Source organism: Acinonyx jubatus, chromosome C1 (genome assembly GCF_027475565.1).
Source record: "Acinonyx jubatus isolate Ajub_Pintada_27869175 chromosome C1, VMU_Ajub_asm_v1.0, whole genome shotgun sequence".
In the NCBI taxonomy this organism is placed as follows: domain Eukaryota; kingdom Metazoa; phylum Chordata; class Mammalia; order Carnivora; family Felidae; genus Acinonyx; species Acinonyx jubatus.
The window spans coordinates 21,441,967-21,457,189 of record NC_069381.1 but is presented as its reverse complement, the minus strand read 5'-3'; the positions used below and the strand labels follow the sequence as shown (position 1 = coordinate 21,457,189).

At 51.8% G+C, this 15,223-nt stretch overlaps 1 protein-coding gene across 3 annotated transcripts in view; it reads right to left on the bottom strand.

Annotated features, from left to right (window-relative positions):
* EPB41 (erythrocyte membrane protein band 4.1) overlaps window positions 1-14,875 on the bottom strand; it is a 199,626-nt gene extending 184,751 nt beyond the window's left edge. Inside the window, exon 1 of one of the 3 annotated variants that reach the window (XM_053210140.1) lies at window positions 14,604-14,875. The gene's annotated coding sequence lies outside the window, so the exon portion shown is untranslated. The remainder of the gene's footprint in view (window positions 1-14,603) is intronic. The other 2 variants (XM_053210142.1, XM_053210155.1) reach the window with 2 other exon arrangements.
* Between the last annotated feature and the right edge of the window lie 348 nt (window positions 14,876-15,223).

Below are 15,223 nucleotides of genomic sequence, written 5' to 3'. Positions count from 1 at the left end.
GATTGAAATACATACATTGGAGTTGGCAAGTTATGTCCTTTTTGCTGTGGAGACACTCCAAGACACAAGAGCAGAAGGAAAGGAAGTTGAAAAGGTAAAAGAGGACCCAGTAGACGGCAGCTAAGAGACTCCTCTAGGCCTCTAGATTCACAGAATCTTAGAAGTGGATAGGCCCTTAGAGACCATCAAGCCCAAGCTGCTAACTTTTAAACAGATTGGGAAATGGGTACAGAAACTGGAAAGCACTTGTCCAAGGTCACACAGCAAAGAGTGGCAGATCCCAAACTTGAATGCAAGGCTTCTGACCCTGGATTCTGTGGTTCCCTGCCTGCTTCTGAGCCCACCTACTTTTCCCTTCCAAAGCTGCAATCCAGGCTAAATTCTACAGCCATAAAAACCTAGGAATGTCTGAGCTGGAAGGGCCCTTAGAGATCATTTATTTTTTTATTAAAAATAAATTTTTTAAATGTTTATTTATTTTTGAGAGAGAGACAGATGGAACGTGAGCCAGAGAGGGTCAGAGAGAGAGGGAGACACAGAATCTGAAGCAGGCTCCAGGCTCTGAAATGTCAGCACAGAGCCCAATGCAGGGCTGGAACCCAGGAACCGTGAGATCACGACCTGAGCTGAAGTTGGACGCTTAACCAACTGAGCCACCCAGGCGCCCCTAGAAATAATTTATTAATAAAACTAATGATAATAGCATTTATTAGGTATTTACCATGCGCCAGGCACATAGTAAGTACTTTATATGCATTTATTGCATTAAGACTCACCGCAATCCTACAAAGTAATATTACCCTCAATTACAGTTGAAAAAAACTACAGCGTAGAAATGTGAGGTGATTTTCACAACCTCACACGGCTTAAACTAGGTCCGTCTGATGCCACTGTCCTCTGCTGTGCGCTGCTTTCATATCACTCTCAGAAGAGCAGTTTGGAAATGATATGAACGAGCAATACCAACATCTGTCCCAGGACTCCAAGTAAAGGCTGTTGTGACTACTTCTGACGACAGCCCTGGGACATTCAAGCAGGGACTCAAGGATCTGGCCTCCAGTGACCCTCCCCAAACCCCTTCTCTTGCCAGCTGGAATGAGTCTAATGGCCCTGATCCAGCAAAGCCTCCAGCTCACTCAAGCTTAACCCATTAATTCTCTCTCTCCCGGACCAGGTATCTTCTAGGTCTAGAGGGTTTCCCAAGAAACATGGGGAAAGACTCCGTGCCACCAGCTAGCCTGGCCCCTTCTAAACCTGTTAAAGTCAGCCTGGTGCAACCCTCACCTAGGAGAGGGCAAAGGAGGAGTTACAGGGAAGCAGGCAGGACTGAGCACGCCCTTCGTGTAGTCACTGGGGATCAGGGAATAAATGAGATGGGTCCCCTGACAATAAGAACAATTGTCATTATCATCATCCCATAAATGGGTGATGGTAAGAAGTTAGAAGGCAGACAGACCTGCGTTCAAATCAAAGTTCCACCACTGAGATGCTACATGAGTCTAAGCAAGTCACTTCTGCCCTCTTCCTCATCTATAATATGGGGGAAACGTGTGCCAAACGCTGTGTACTAAGTACTTTTTATTGCAATATGTCACTGAACTGTCACAACAGTTCCTTGAAGAAAGCATGACTGTAATTCCCATTTTACAGGTGAGAAAGCAAAAAACTCACCCATGATCACCCAGCTAATAAGTGTCCAAGTTGAGATTCAGATCCACATCTGCCTGGCTTTACTGCTAGTACGCTTCTTACAGTTTACAGATTGCCTGCATTTCCACAGTGGTCATTGTACTAATGCCAGCAAAGATATACGGCTCACTCACTAGGGGCCTATGTACCTTACCCGCATTCTCTTAGTTGAGAATTTCCAGCTTTGGAAACTGAAGTCAGAGCGATGAGGCACTTTGCCCAATGTCATGTAGTTAGGGAGGGCTATGGTTGTTTGTCTGACTCCAGAACCCTATCCTTTGCCCACCACACTATCCTGCCTCTCTTTCCAGTGAGGCCAGGTAGATGTCTTTATCTCTGACAGATGAGAAAGCTGAGGCCTAGCAAGAGGTAGTGACGTGCCTGTAGTGACCCAACAATCAAGCAGCTAAGCAGGGATTTGAACGCAGGCTCCGGAGTGTTAAACCCAGGATTATTTCCTCCACCCATAATACTGTATCCTGACCATCAGAAAATGCCCCTGTCCACTGGATATTTAGAAACCTTATACCGAGCTTCCCCAGGGGCAACGGGGAACCCCTGCTATACCAGGCCAGGCATAGAGAGCTAAGGGTGTGGAGGAGAAACTTTCAAGATACTACCTGCGGAAGACAGCGGTTGAGCTGGTAGCCCAGATGCCCCTAGCTTTGGACACCTCAGTCTTGGTCTGCCTAAGGGATGGACCCATAGCTGGGAAGGGGGGAGTTACAGAGGAAGCTGCCTGAGGCCTGGGCTTCCCTGACTGGCATAGCTTTCTGCTGTGATTTCTGCTGAAAAACAAAAAGCTCAATCCTCTGGGCCTATGTGCTAATTACCAATAATGACATAATAACCATTGTGGGCCCAACAGCCAAACAGCCCCAACTAGAAATTCTGCATAGCTCAGGCTCCGGAACAAAAGATTTGGGTACTCCAAATGAAACTGATGCCCTGGCAGAAAATGTCAGAAGCAAAGGGCTTTAGAGTTGACCCAGACAAAGTATTATCTGGCAAATGGAGAGGATGATGGCCACTGAATACAATTATTTACTGAGAATTATTTATCTGCATAGCATGGTGCCAGACCCAGAGAGAAGAGGCTTCATGTTTTCATTAATTCACTCCACAAATATTTATTTAGCACCTACTATGAGCCAAACACTTTTCTAGGTACACGGGAATAACACTGAACAAGACAGACAAAAATCACTGTCATCACTGAGCTTACCATTCCAATGCAGGGGACGGGGGGTGGGGGTGGGGGACAAACAATAAACAAATATTCCATAAAATATAGTATGTCAAAGGATGATAAGTGCTATGGAGAGAAAAAAGTAGGCCTGGAGGGAAGATAGAGAATGTTCGTGTTGTGGTAGGAAAGGGTGTTACCATTTTAAATACGATAGGAAGGTCCTTTCTAAGAAGGTGACATTTAAACCTTCTTAAAGGGGCAAAAAAATTAAAGGGGCACCTGGGTGGCTCAGTCGGTTGAGCGCCGACTTCAGCTCAGATCATGATCTCACAGTTCGTGGAGGTCAAGCCCCATGTCCAGCTTGCTGCTGACAGCATGGAGCCCACTTCAGATCCTCTCTTCCCTCTCTCTTTGCCCCTCTCCCACTCATGCTTTCTCAAAAATAAATAAACATTTAAAAAGATAAAAATAAACAAAAAAATTAAGGACATGAGAGAGCAAGTCATGAAAGTATTTGGAGGGAGAGAGTTCCAGACTGAGTGAATAGCAAGTGCAAAGGCCCTGGGGTGGAAGTGTGCCTGGTATATTCAAGGACTTGCCTGAGATCATAGATCCAGTCATTAACAGGGCTGGGAGAAGAAAGGAACCATACACAGACTAATCACCCACTGTGTACCTGAACTCTCTTAAGCCTTAGGACAACTCTGGAGGTAAAGATCACCATCTCACAGATGAGGGAGTGAGACCCAAAGAAGAGAAGTAACTGATCCACATCCCACAGCTAGAATAGGCAGGTCTGTTTGGCCCCAGCCTGTTGGTGCCTCCCTGCTTCTCTTCTCTGTGTCTTGCCCATGCAAATCCTAAGTATTTGTCGAGTTAATTAAAGAATGAACAAATTAATTTCTCAAGTCATGCCCTTCCAATGAACTGCTTGCTGGCTGGCCTTCTTGTCTCTACTAATCATAGAATAACAACAACAATAATTCCAATGTGCTAGCTGTGGACTGAGTATTTTACCTGAATTACCTAATTCAGCCCCCCTTAAGTAATCTTAAGAGAAGGTGCTAATATTTTTCTCATTTTATTAGTAAGAAAACTAAAGCTCAGTGAGGTAGAACGCACTAGAGGTCCCACAGCTGGTAAGTGGTGAAGCTGGGATTTAAACCGAGGTCTGTCTGCTCCCAAATCCCTTCTTTTAATCCTATAATATTAGTAGAAACCTCTGACATCAATCCATCCCCTTCCTTTTATAAACCAGAAAACGGAGGCTCAGCAAGGGCAGGTGAAGAGCTAGGGAGGGGCGCAGCCCTCCAGCCCCCCCCCCCCCATCTGGCCTCCCTCCTACTCCACCACATGGGGGCTGTGGACCAGGTTTTCTTTCCTGTGCCTGCCTGTTTCCCTGCCTCTGCAGAAATCTTGTCCTAGCTCCTTGAGGACGGTTGCAGGGAGCTTACACTCCACCTCTGCCCCCTCAGCCTTGGCCTGGGTAATGCAGGACCCTTCCTACTCTGCCTTCCCAAAGTGCTTGCAGTGGCATTAACCAGTGGCGGCTGCAGAAAGGAAACTGTCCCCGTGCAGCTCCTGGAAGAGAGACAGTGCAGGCTTGGCGCCAAGAGGGCAGAGGTGGGCTGGGGGCAGGGGCCAAAACCAGGCCGAGGGTGAGGCTAGAGTGTTCCAGCCAACCAGAAGAGGGGGGAATGGGGGAGGAGGGTAAAAGATCCTGAGCCTCTGGCTTTGAAACCAATTTACTGGGTGTCATTTGTTCAACCTTAAACTGTGTCAAATACTTCAAGTCCCTAGACTGGGAAGAAACAGGACAGAAGAAGGTTCTGGACAGCATTTATAACAGCATTAATACTTCGTACCGACCACTGAAGCCTCATAGTGCTCAGGACTGAACTGAGTGCTTTATCTACATTGTTGTTAATCCTCACAGTAAAATCAGCCCCATTTTACAGCAGAGGAAACTGAGGCTCAGAAAGGTGAAGTGACAGCCAAGGTCACCTCATCACACTCATTCATAGGGTAGTGCCACAAGGGCCCGGAGACCTGGGTTCCTGCTGTGTGACCCTGCACCATCTACCACCCTCTCTGATTTGAGGCTCTTGCATGTATACCAAAAAGGACTTGCTCAGAAGCCTTTATTATAAAATGCAGGGGGCTCAGGGATCCAGTTCTGCCCAGACTATGGGGCCTCCCACAGATACAGGACATCACACTTACTCTCCTTCCCATCACCCCAAAAAAAAGGGCCGGGGGAATCATCTTCCAGGGGGAAAAAATAAAGCCACAGATTTTCAAAATATTTGTCCCTGTTTCAAGGCTACTGCTGGCTTTGGCCTCCAGCCAGGAAGGGGCCCCTGAGATGGGGAGTTGGGGGGAGCCCAGGCCTCAAGACTGAGAGTCCTTGGGCCTGGGGCCAAGGGGGGCAAGGGGCAGGAGGGGGCGAGCTCGGCAGTGGGCCAGGACCCCTCAAGAGATTTGGGCTTGTTTCTTAATCCTTTCCTCCCTTTGTTGGCCACAGCCAGCTGCCAGGAAAGTGGGGGGGGGGGGGGGGAGCAAGTGGGCAGGACCAAGGAGATTGAGGAATCCAAATAATGATGGCTGAACTGGAGCTCCTTTTCATGGGTGCCCAGTACAGGGAGACTGTGCAAGGCCATTGGTGAGGATTTTCTCATTGAAACCACTGCCTGTCCACGTGAGGAGGGCCTGCTGTCCCTTTTACTGAGGTGCAGAGAGGGCAGGTGACTGAAGGTCGGCCATACAGCTCATAAGCGGCAGAGCTGGCAGAGAACCCAGGTTGTTGACTCCCATGAGAGGCAGCCACTGGGATTAACTGGGGTGGGGGTGAGGTGGGGGGATAGGGGGAGCAGGGTGGAAAGGGCCCTAGCAGTCTCAGGAGAGCCGGCAGTTACAAGGGTGATCACCTCCAAAGTGACTGTCCCCAAAGCCCTGTATGATCTGGGCCCTGCTCCCCTGCCCAGCCTCAACTCCTGTCACAGCATTGCCTCTCCCTTTCTGTTCCGGCCATACCAAACTACGGTACAAATGTGCCCTGAGCACATTATGTGGCTTTAAGCCCTCACACATGATGTTCCCTATGCTTACAAAATTGTTCTCTCCACTGCCCGCCTAGAGAGCTCTTGCTTACCCTTCAAATCCCAGCTCAACTACCCAATGCCTAGAAGGAGTTAACCACCCACTCACCTGAGCTCACGCAGAAGTGCTTCAAGCACCCAGTGGCAGGAACCCCACCTGAGTCATCTTTGTGCCCCTAAGAACCCTGCACACAGTCAGTGCTCAGTAAGTGTTTGTTGTCTCTAAGTGCGTTTTATCACTGAATCTTTGAGGCAGGCAAAACAGGTTTTCTTGTCCTCTCTCTCAAGGCTCAGAAAAGGAGGGCAAGAGAGAGGGAGTGACTTCCAGAGGTCACGCAGACATTCAGTGACGTGACACTGGTAGAGCCGGAAGCCAGGCCTTCTCTGCACCACACAGGTCCCTGCCTGGCCCCCACCCCAAAGAGCTCCCTCATCCCTGCCAGACCAGCCAGGGTCACCACAAGGGGCCCCAAGGCAGGAGTGGGGGACATGGGCCCTGGTGGCCAGAGGTCTTGCCCGAGTGTCCAGCTAAGACATAACTGCTGCCTGCAGGAACCGACGCAGAGGGTGACAAAAAGCAGACAAGTGGCTTTATCCCCCAACCCCTCTCGGACTCGTCTTCCTGGGTATGTCCCTTAGCCAGAGACCCCAGCAGGCCCCATCCGCCCCACAGACCCTACCTCCTTCCTTTCCTGCCTGCCCACTGCAGTCCGTTATCATATCCTGCTGGCTCGGCCTCCTAAACAGACGTGCTCCCCATCCCATAGCTCAGTCCCAGGCCCCATTTCAGCGTCCCTCATCTGGAGAGTTGCCCCTGCCTCTCCTCTCCCACTAGTCCTCCGAATCAAGCGACCCTCCCCAAATATGAGCCTGATCATGTTGTTCCCCGGCTTCATATCTGATGGCTCCCCACTGCCTCTGGGACAAATCCCCCTAACTCTCCTGAGCCTGTCCATCTAGCTGCATTCCCACAAGGGCAGGTCATGACTCTGTACCTTGGCAAAACAGTTCCTTCCACTAGGAATGCCCTTTCTCCTGGTCTTTGCCTGAAAAGATATTCACGGTTCACATTTCGGTGCATCAGTCAAAGGTGGAGTTGGTAGTTCTGTGTCTTTCTCCCCAGCTAGACTCTGAGCTAGGACAGGGCGAGGAGGCAGAGACCACACAGATTGATCTCTGTGCCCCATGCCCGGCACAGGGCCTGGCACAAAGTGCGTACGAATGAAAGCAGACGGGTAGGAAAGAGAGGTGTGTCCTTACTTCCAAGAGGCCTCTTCCCTCCCTTCACCCACTGGTGTCTTTCAGGACCTGTCAGACTAGGTTGCTACCTGCCTGTCCCCAGCAGGCCCCTCCCAGACCTCATCTCCACTATCCCAAGAGGGATATCTTTGTAATCCTAAAATAACACCCAAAGCTATAACTATAATAATAATTACATTGCTCAGCATGTACCTCATTGCATTATTTAATCCTCACAAGGACTCTAGGAGGTACACAGGTTCTTTTATTATCCCCATTTTATAGATAAGGAAACTGAGATTCCAAGAGGTTAAATGTCTTGCTCAAGGTCACACTGGTAAGCAATAGATGTGGAATGTAAAGCCAGATCTGTTTGACTCTCAACCACTATGCTATCTGGCCTTCTCCTGCTTTCTGGTGTCTCCTCTCTTCAAAACTCTTAGAGCACCGGCCTGGGTGGGGTACACTGTGTGTGCATGTGCTTGTGCGTTCAGCAAACAGTCCTGTAGCCCTCACCAGCCCTGTGCTGAGCACTGGAGATAGAGAAGAATCAGGCATAGTCCCTGCTCCCTTAAGAATTTGGGTCTTGGGTTGAGCAGACTTGGGTCTGAGCTCCAGGTTTACCCCTAAATAACTATGTGAGTCTGGGTAACTCACTTGATTTACTCAGTATCGGTTCCCACATCTGCAAAGCAGGGACCATAAATGCCTGGATTGCCAGGAGGACCAGATGAGATAATGCATCTGAAATAGCATATAACAACCCACCTAGCATATGAGAAACATCTGAAGGCAATAATACATATGATGACTAGAGACTCCCAGGATCCCAAGGCCAAGATGGGATGTAATTCTCCAGGGCCCTCCCTTGGAGCCTCCTCAGCCCGACCCAAAAGTAATAGTGATAATAATGCCTGATCCACCCATTCGCTCATTAAATAATTGTTCCAGGGAAGTGTTCTTTATTAACCCTCTTTTGTAGGTGAGGCAACCAAGGCCCAGAGAAGGTAGGTTACTGAATCAAGTCACACAGCAAAAGAATGGGACCTACTTTCACACTGGGTAGAGCCCAGCCCTTAGCCCAGGCCCTGGCCAGACTGCTTGAGAATCTGGGGCTCCTGAATCCTAGATTCTAGTCCCGGCTGGGTGGGAAGTTAAAATAGTAGAATGGAGGTAAATAAAGGTATACTTTACTTAGCCCCCTCCCAGAAAGAGTTCAGGACTGGGTGGAAACCAATAATTACCAAACAGGGCCCTGTACTGGGCACTTCTCACCGGCTCCTTCCCACGCCCATGTGGGGGAAGTGTTATGATATGCATGTTGCAGACGAGGTCTTCAAGACAAAGAAGTCAATGGCTTGTCCACTGTCACACAGCAAGGTTAGTGGCAGTACTGGGGGGCAGAGTCCCTCCTCACCCCTCCCTCCTTCAGCCCCAGACCTTCCCAGCCGCCCCTCTCTTCTGATGACACCTAGAGGTTCTGTCCCTCTCTCCCCAGTTCTAAGCAGAGGCCCTGCGAAGGCCCTCTCTCTGCTGATTAAAGGCCCCACCCTCAATTCAGAGGACCCAGAGCTCACTTAACCGAGCCCTGGCCCTGAAGGAACTCACAGTCTAGTGAGCAAAGACAGAACACATTTCACTGAGCCCCTTTGATGTTGGTCATTTTATATCCATTAGCCATTTAATCCAATACAAAGCACATTGATGGGGCATAGTGACAGTGAATGAATAAATATGCTCATTCGTTCAGAAATATTCACTGAGTACATACTACATGCCATTATACCCTGGATGCTGGAGACATAACAGTGAATAGATAAACAAAAAATCCCTGCCCTCAGGGGTCTTACATAAAGAAAAGAACAAACATACTGTGTCAGGTAGACACTGAGATTCCCATTTTGCAGACATGAAACTGACATGCAAAGAGCCACCCAGCTACCAGGTGCAGAATGAGGATTCTATTCCTGACCAGTCTGGCCCCTAAGACCTTTGCATTGTGTTACGTGTCTCAAAAATCAGCCGGTGTGTTAAGCATCTGGAGAGAAGTCAGCTGGTTGTGGTAGGACCCAAACTTCACAGAATGCCCTCCCTCAGTTCCTCCACCCCTACTGCTGGGCTCCCTTTACACCTCCCAGTGGCCGCCGAGCTACAGGACATGCCCCAGAGGCATGTCATTTAGAATCAAGCCCCAGAGGCAGTCATTTAGCCAAACCAGTACTCACCCAGCAGCAGCCGTCGGGGTCATACAGCCCATCAGGGAGAAGTCGTGGAGCCATCACCGCAGGGGCACATGGAAGCAAAGGACAGAAATGAGACACAGGCACAACCACCCAATAAGCTCTTTGGGGCCCCTCTTCATCCTGAGCAGGGGGAGATCCTGCCTCTGCCTCTGTATCTGCCTCTGGGGTTCTGCTAGGGCAGGTACCCCGTTAGTCAGCAATCTGATAATCTGATATTGCACCCAGAGCTCCTCCTAGGACCCAGCCCACTGGAGGCAGCAAGATCCCTCTAGACAAATATTAACTCAGCACCTAGGTGTTGGGGATACAGGATGAAAACAGACATGGCTGCTGCCCTCATGGAGCCTATGGTGCAGTGAGAAGGAGATCATGTAATTTACGAATGGATTACAACTGTGTGAGTGCTTCAAGGAGGAAATTTAAGAACCCAGGCTGGGGGGCACCTGGGTGGCTCAATCAGTTAAGCATCTGACTTCAGGTCATGATCTCACGGTTTATGAGTTCAAGCCCCACACCAGGCTCTCTGGATCCTCTGTCCCCCTTTCTCTCCCTCTTTCTCTGCCCCTCCCCCACTTGCACTTGCTCTGTCTCCCTCAAAGTAAATAAATAAACTTAAAAAAGAACCCCACGGTTCAAACCCTGGCCCTCACTCATTAACTTCGTGATATGAGGGTTCAGCTTCTCTGTGCCTCAATTTTTTTCTCTGTAAAATGGGGATTGATTGCATTAGTGCCCACCTCCAGGGCAGTTGTAAGGATTAAATGACTTAATATATAAAAAACGCTTTGCACAATGCTTGGCACACAGTACACTGTTCATAACTGTTAGCTACTGTCATTACAGGGAGCTGGAGGCATGGGTTTTGGAGGGACCTAGTGTGGGCCAGACCACCACCTACCTGACAACATACAGATTAAAAGAGACAATAGAGGGGCGCCTGGGTGGCTCAGTCGGTTAAGTGTCCGACTTTGGCTCAGGTCATGATCTAACGGCGCGTGAGTTTGAGCCCCACATCGGGCTCTGTGCTGACAGCTCAGAGCCTGGAGCCTGCTTCAGATTCTGTGTCTCCCTCTCTCTCTGACCCTCCCCTGTTCATGCTCTGTCTCTGTCTCAAAAATAAATAAACATTAAAAAAAAAAAAGAGAGAGACAATAGAGGTGAAGCTCTGGGCCCGGTGCCTGGCACATGGTAACCAGACAATAAATGGTGGTGGTATTCTTAGGGCTGTTCTCTAGCACATCCCCAGGGTACAGCATCTCAGCAGAGGCTGTCAGAAGTGCCGTCTCCCCACAAACGCGACCCAGAACTGCAACTCTGGACTGAAAAATAACCAGCATTCTCACCTAATGCTACAAATACCTCATCTCCTTTGACCTTCACAATGACCCAGGAAGTGGACCAAGGCAAAATTATTCCTATTCCCATTTTACATATGAGGACAATGAAGGGAAGGTACTCCTCTCTCTTGGGTGTGTCACTTCATATCTCCAAACCTAGGTAAGTGGTCGAGCCAGGATTCCAACAGGCATCTGCCTGGATTTTGTTCTCCAGGTCTCCCCTTGTGTTTTCCCCCCAGTGCACAGCCCCACACAAGACTTGGAACCTCTCCTGCATCAGTCCCTTCATCTGAAATACTTACAAATAGCCCAGGATCCAAGCTGTTCCTGACCCCAACTCTTCTTCCACAGGCTCAGCCGCTGCTACTCTGACCCTGCCTCTAACCTTTTACCCCATCACCACCTCCAGCCACAAACCCATGGGCCAAGGAATGTCTGCACTCAACTACTAAAATCCATGTTTTACAGATGGAGAAACGGAAGTCCAAAGGTGGGCCACATATCCAAGGTAGCCTTTCGGTGCCCAGCTCTTATACCTTGGCAATAGTCGGGTGCGGCTGGCCCTCTGAGGAAACCTTGGGTAGGGTCCTGACCTGCAGGTTGCACCCTCTGCTCTTCTCCCCCCCACACTGGGCCTGGTGGGCACCTGCACAGCCTGGCCCCCAGTTCCCCAGCCTAAATATCCCAGAGCTCTGAGCACACCCAGAAAGAGTCAGACAGGTTCCAGAGGTAAAGTCTAGGCATCATGTGAGCCTTGGTACCTTCCAGGTGGTGGCCTCCCCTTTCAGTTGAGTCTGGGCTTTGGAGTCAGACAACCTAGATTTAAATCCCAGGCCAGCCACTTCCCAGCTGTGTGACTCTGGTTAAGTAGATTCACCTCCTTAAACTCCTAAGAAATAGGAATAATACCTATTCCCTCATGGGGTTGTAAGGATATTAGCTAATGCTGCATATTAAAGGCTTAGCACAGAGCGCTGTGGATAGTAAATGTGGCTCTAATTATGATTAGAGAACACAGGCCAAGAACAGGACATGAAGGCCCATCACACTCTACGTTGCCCTTGCCCCATTCTTTCGCCTCCCCCTCCTGTGGGGTGGACTAAGCCCCAAAGCATGTCCTGGAGGCTATAATAATGGGTGCTGCAAGACCCTTTGAGGCTCTAAGCTCATCTCCCCTTCTCATTTCACACAAAGAGAAACTGAGACCCAGGGAGGAAAAAAATGGGCCCACAGACTATATAGGAATAGAATCCTGCCCCCTCTAATAAACATCAGAATCCCAGGACCCAAGAAAAATCTGAAAGCCCCACCCTCACCAGGGAACGATCATAAAGACCCATTCTGCAAGCCCCCAACAAATCTCAGGCCACCATGACCTTTGTGGCGAGCCCTTTGTGGGTATCCTGTTTAGCTCTGTGGCTAGCAGACCCATATGTGGTGCTCAGGAGGGGCTTAGGGACAAACCCACGCAGTTCCTCTTCGGTTCCACAGAGAAATTCTGCTCAGGCTCCCCCTCCAGAGGTGTCTCCTTGCATCTCCCTTCCTCACTCCCACCCTGGCCTCTGTCTCACCCTGCAGCCCGGGTCCCATCAGCTGGGCGCAACCCCAGCCAGCAGAGCTCTGGGCCTCCAGAGGCCTGTACAGCGTCAGCATCTTCCCAGCCAGACTGGGATGTTCCTGCCCAGCACAGCCAGCCAGGCTCCTGGCCAGGGTCCACTCTGCAGAGGGGGTGCTGGCCCTGGCCTGCCAGGGGCCCCACCCCCACTGGCCTAGCAGGTGGGGCAGCCTGGGAGCCCTGGGAGCTTCTCTTGGCACCTGCAACCTACAAGAGGGAGGCCAGCCTAGTCTAGGCAGTGCAAGGATGGGCTGATCAAGAGACAGATGGGTGTGGTGCCTCTTCACCCCACAAGCAGGTGCTCCACCTGCACCTCACATTGCTGGGCCTGGGCAGGCCCTGCCCCCTAATACACAGAGGAAACCTCAGGACCTCCCCACTCCACTCTTAAAACACCCCACTGGCCAACTCCCAAACCAGCTATCGTTCTGGTCACTGCACACTTATTACCTCAGTTGATTCTGCTGCTAATGCCTGTAAGGTCTGGATTATTGGAGAAGGAAGAACCTGGGACTCAGAGAAGTGAAGTGATTCATGCAAGGTCACACAGCAAAGTGGCAGGGCCAAGATTTAAACGCAGTTCTGCTGCATGCAAAGCCTACAGGGCACCAGATGTCACCTTTCCTTCCACTTCTCTGCTCCCTAAAGCTTCTGGATCCCCGTCTTCCCAAACCTTCCACCTCTCTCTGCAAAGTCTCTCCCTCCACAGTGCTAGTCAGAATTAATCATTTCCCACCTCATGGCTGCTCTAGCACCCTGTTTACACAACAGCAGCAGGGTACAGGAGTTATTTCTGAGGTGTCTGCCTCACTGGCACTCAGAAGGGCCTTGAAGGCAGGGGGTGAACCCAGTACATGCTCCTCAGACCTGAGAGTCTGTCACCCCAAACTCCACCCTCTCCCTACCCCCATGCAAAATCCTCTGACCTCCTCCTGTTGATCCCCTCCCCACCCCTAGCCTCCTGCCCAAGCCTGTAACTGGGGTGAAGGTAGGGAGCTTGCTAAAACCTCAGGGGCTCTGTGCCAGTGCTCTGGCCCCTCCCTCTCCCCTTCAGTAGCTGAAGGTGTGACCCAGACCTGACACCAGCCGGTTCTCACAGGGACTCCCAGCTGCCCTCAGCACCAAACCCGGCCAGACATTCCCCAAACCTTCTCCTTCTGGAGAAAAAGCCTCTAGAAGCAGAGAAAGGGCTGCCTTCAGCCCTAGTCCGGGAACTTGAGGGGTCACATTCAGCCACTGCCACGCCAGGGGACACTGTGGGCCTCGAAATAACCCCCCCGCCCCAACCCTACCGGAATAGTCCTACCTACCCTTCCCCCCTTCTGGGGCAAGCTAGGGCTGAGGTCGGTCTGGACAAGTCCCCGCCTCCAATTTGCCAGAGGGGAGAACTCTTGTTTTACCCCAAAAGAAGTGGGGTCTGCCGGAAAGTATAGGTTAGGACGAGAAAACTCCCGGGGAAAGACTGAGAACAGGGACAGGAACACAGACAGAGGAGAGATGAGGGACACAATGAATCGGGGGGTGAGAGCAAGCAGGAATCTGAGAGCGATAGAGAGACTGGGGAGACCAGAGACAGAGGAAAGTCCCCGAGACCAAGCCTGGAAGGGAGCGTGTGGGCCGGAGCGGTGACGGGAGGGCCACCGTGGTAGGCAGAGCAGGCGCCCCAGCTCTCAGTCCGGAAACCCGAAGTCAGTTACGTAAGGGGCCGGGCGCGGGGCTCCAGGCCCTGGGGGCCCTCTCCCGCTGCGCGCCGCCCGCCCTCCCGCTCCGGCCAGCGCTGCGGCGAGCCTGGCAGGAGCATGCGGGCCGGACAGGGCGGGGCTGTGGGGGGGGGGGGGGACACCTGGGGCCGCAGCAGTCTGCAGACATCCGCCCGCGCGGACCTAAGCCGGGACCCCCGCGCCAGAGAGGCCGGCACTGCCTGGGACCGCCAGCGGCAAGCGTCCACCCCCCGGACCTCCCTCTCCTCTCGCCCGCGCCCCTCCCTGCACCCTGAACTTGGAGACTTCCAGACCCCTGTCGACCCCCAGTTCGGACCTTGTAAGCCAGGACTCCTAGAGACCCTCTCCCCTGACCCTTAGACCCTAGTCTCGCCCCTACCGGGGCGTCCCGGGCCCTTGGGAGTGGGTTCATCTGTCCGTCACCCCGTCCCTCCCGGGGACCCAGGATCGTCCCCAGACGGTCCAGGCTCACCTGGGCCGGACGGGGCGGGGACCTGGCCGGGCCGGGCCGGGCCGCGTTCTCGCTCTCCGCCGCTCTCGCCCTTTAAGAGGTTCCTGCCACTTTGCCCCGCCGGGGGCCTCCACCTGCACTGACAGGGCAACTCTGGAGTGAGGCCCCGCCCCCGACCCGGGAGACCTTCTGATTGGCTCAAGCAACTGCCAATCGGCGGGGCGGCGGAGCGGACGGTGCCGAGAAGAAGGAGCGTCGTCGCAACCGGGAAAGGGCTGGGGCTGCAGGTGCGGCCTGACCCGGACGCCGAGCTCTTGAGCGGCCCCGGGTTGATCCGAAGGCTCAGGAGAGGACTGAGTAGGGAGCTCCTGGATTGGGTGGTGTGGTGTCTGATGTCATACGGCAGAAGTATGATGCAATTTGTCACGTGATGCTGCTCCTAACCTAAGGGCTGGAAGGGTGGTAGGAAGGGAGTTGGTGGTAGGAAACCTAGGGAAGTGACCCTGGGGAGTCTCACCTCGATCACCTGTCCCACCATTTAGCCCTGTGTGACCTTGAGCAAGTCACTTCTCTGAATCTGAGTTTCCTCAACTATAAATCTTACAATACTTTTCTGAGCATTGGCGGTATACGTTAAGTGC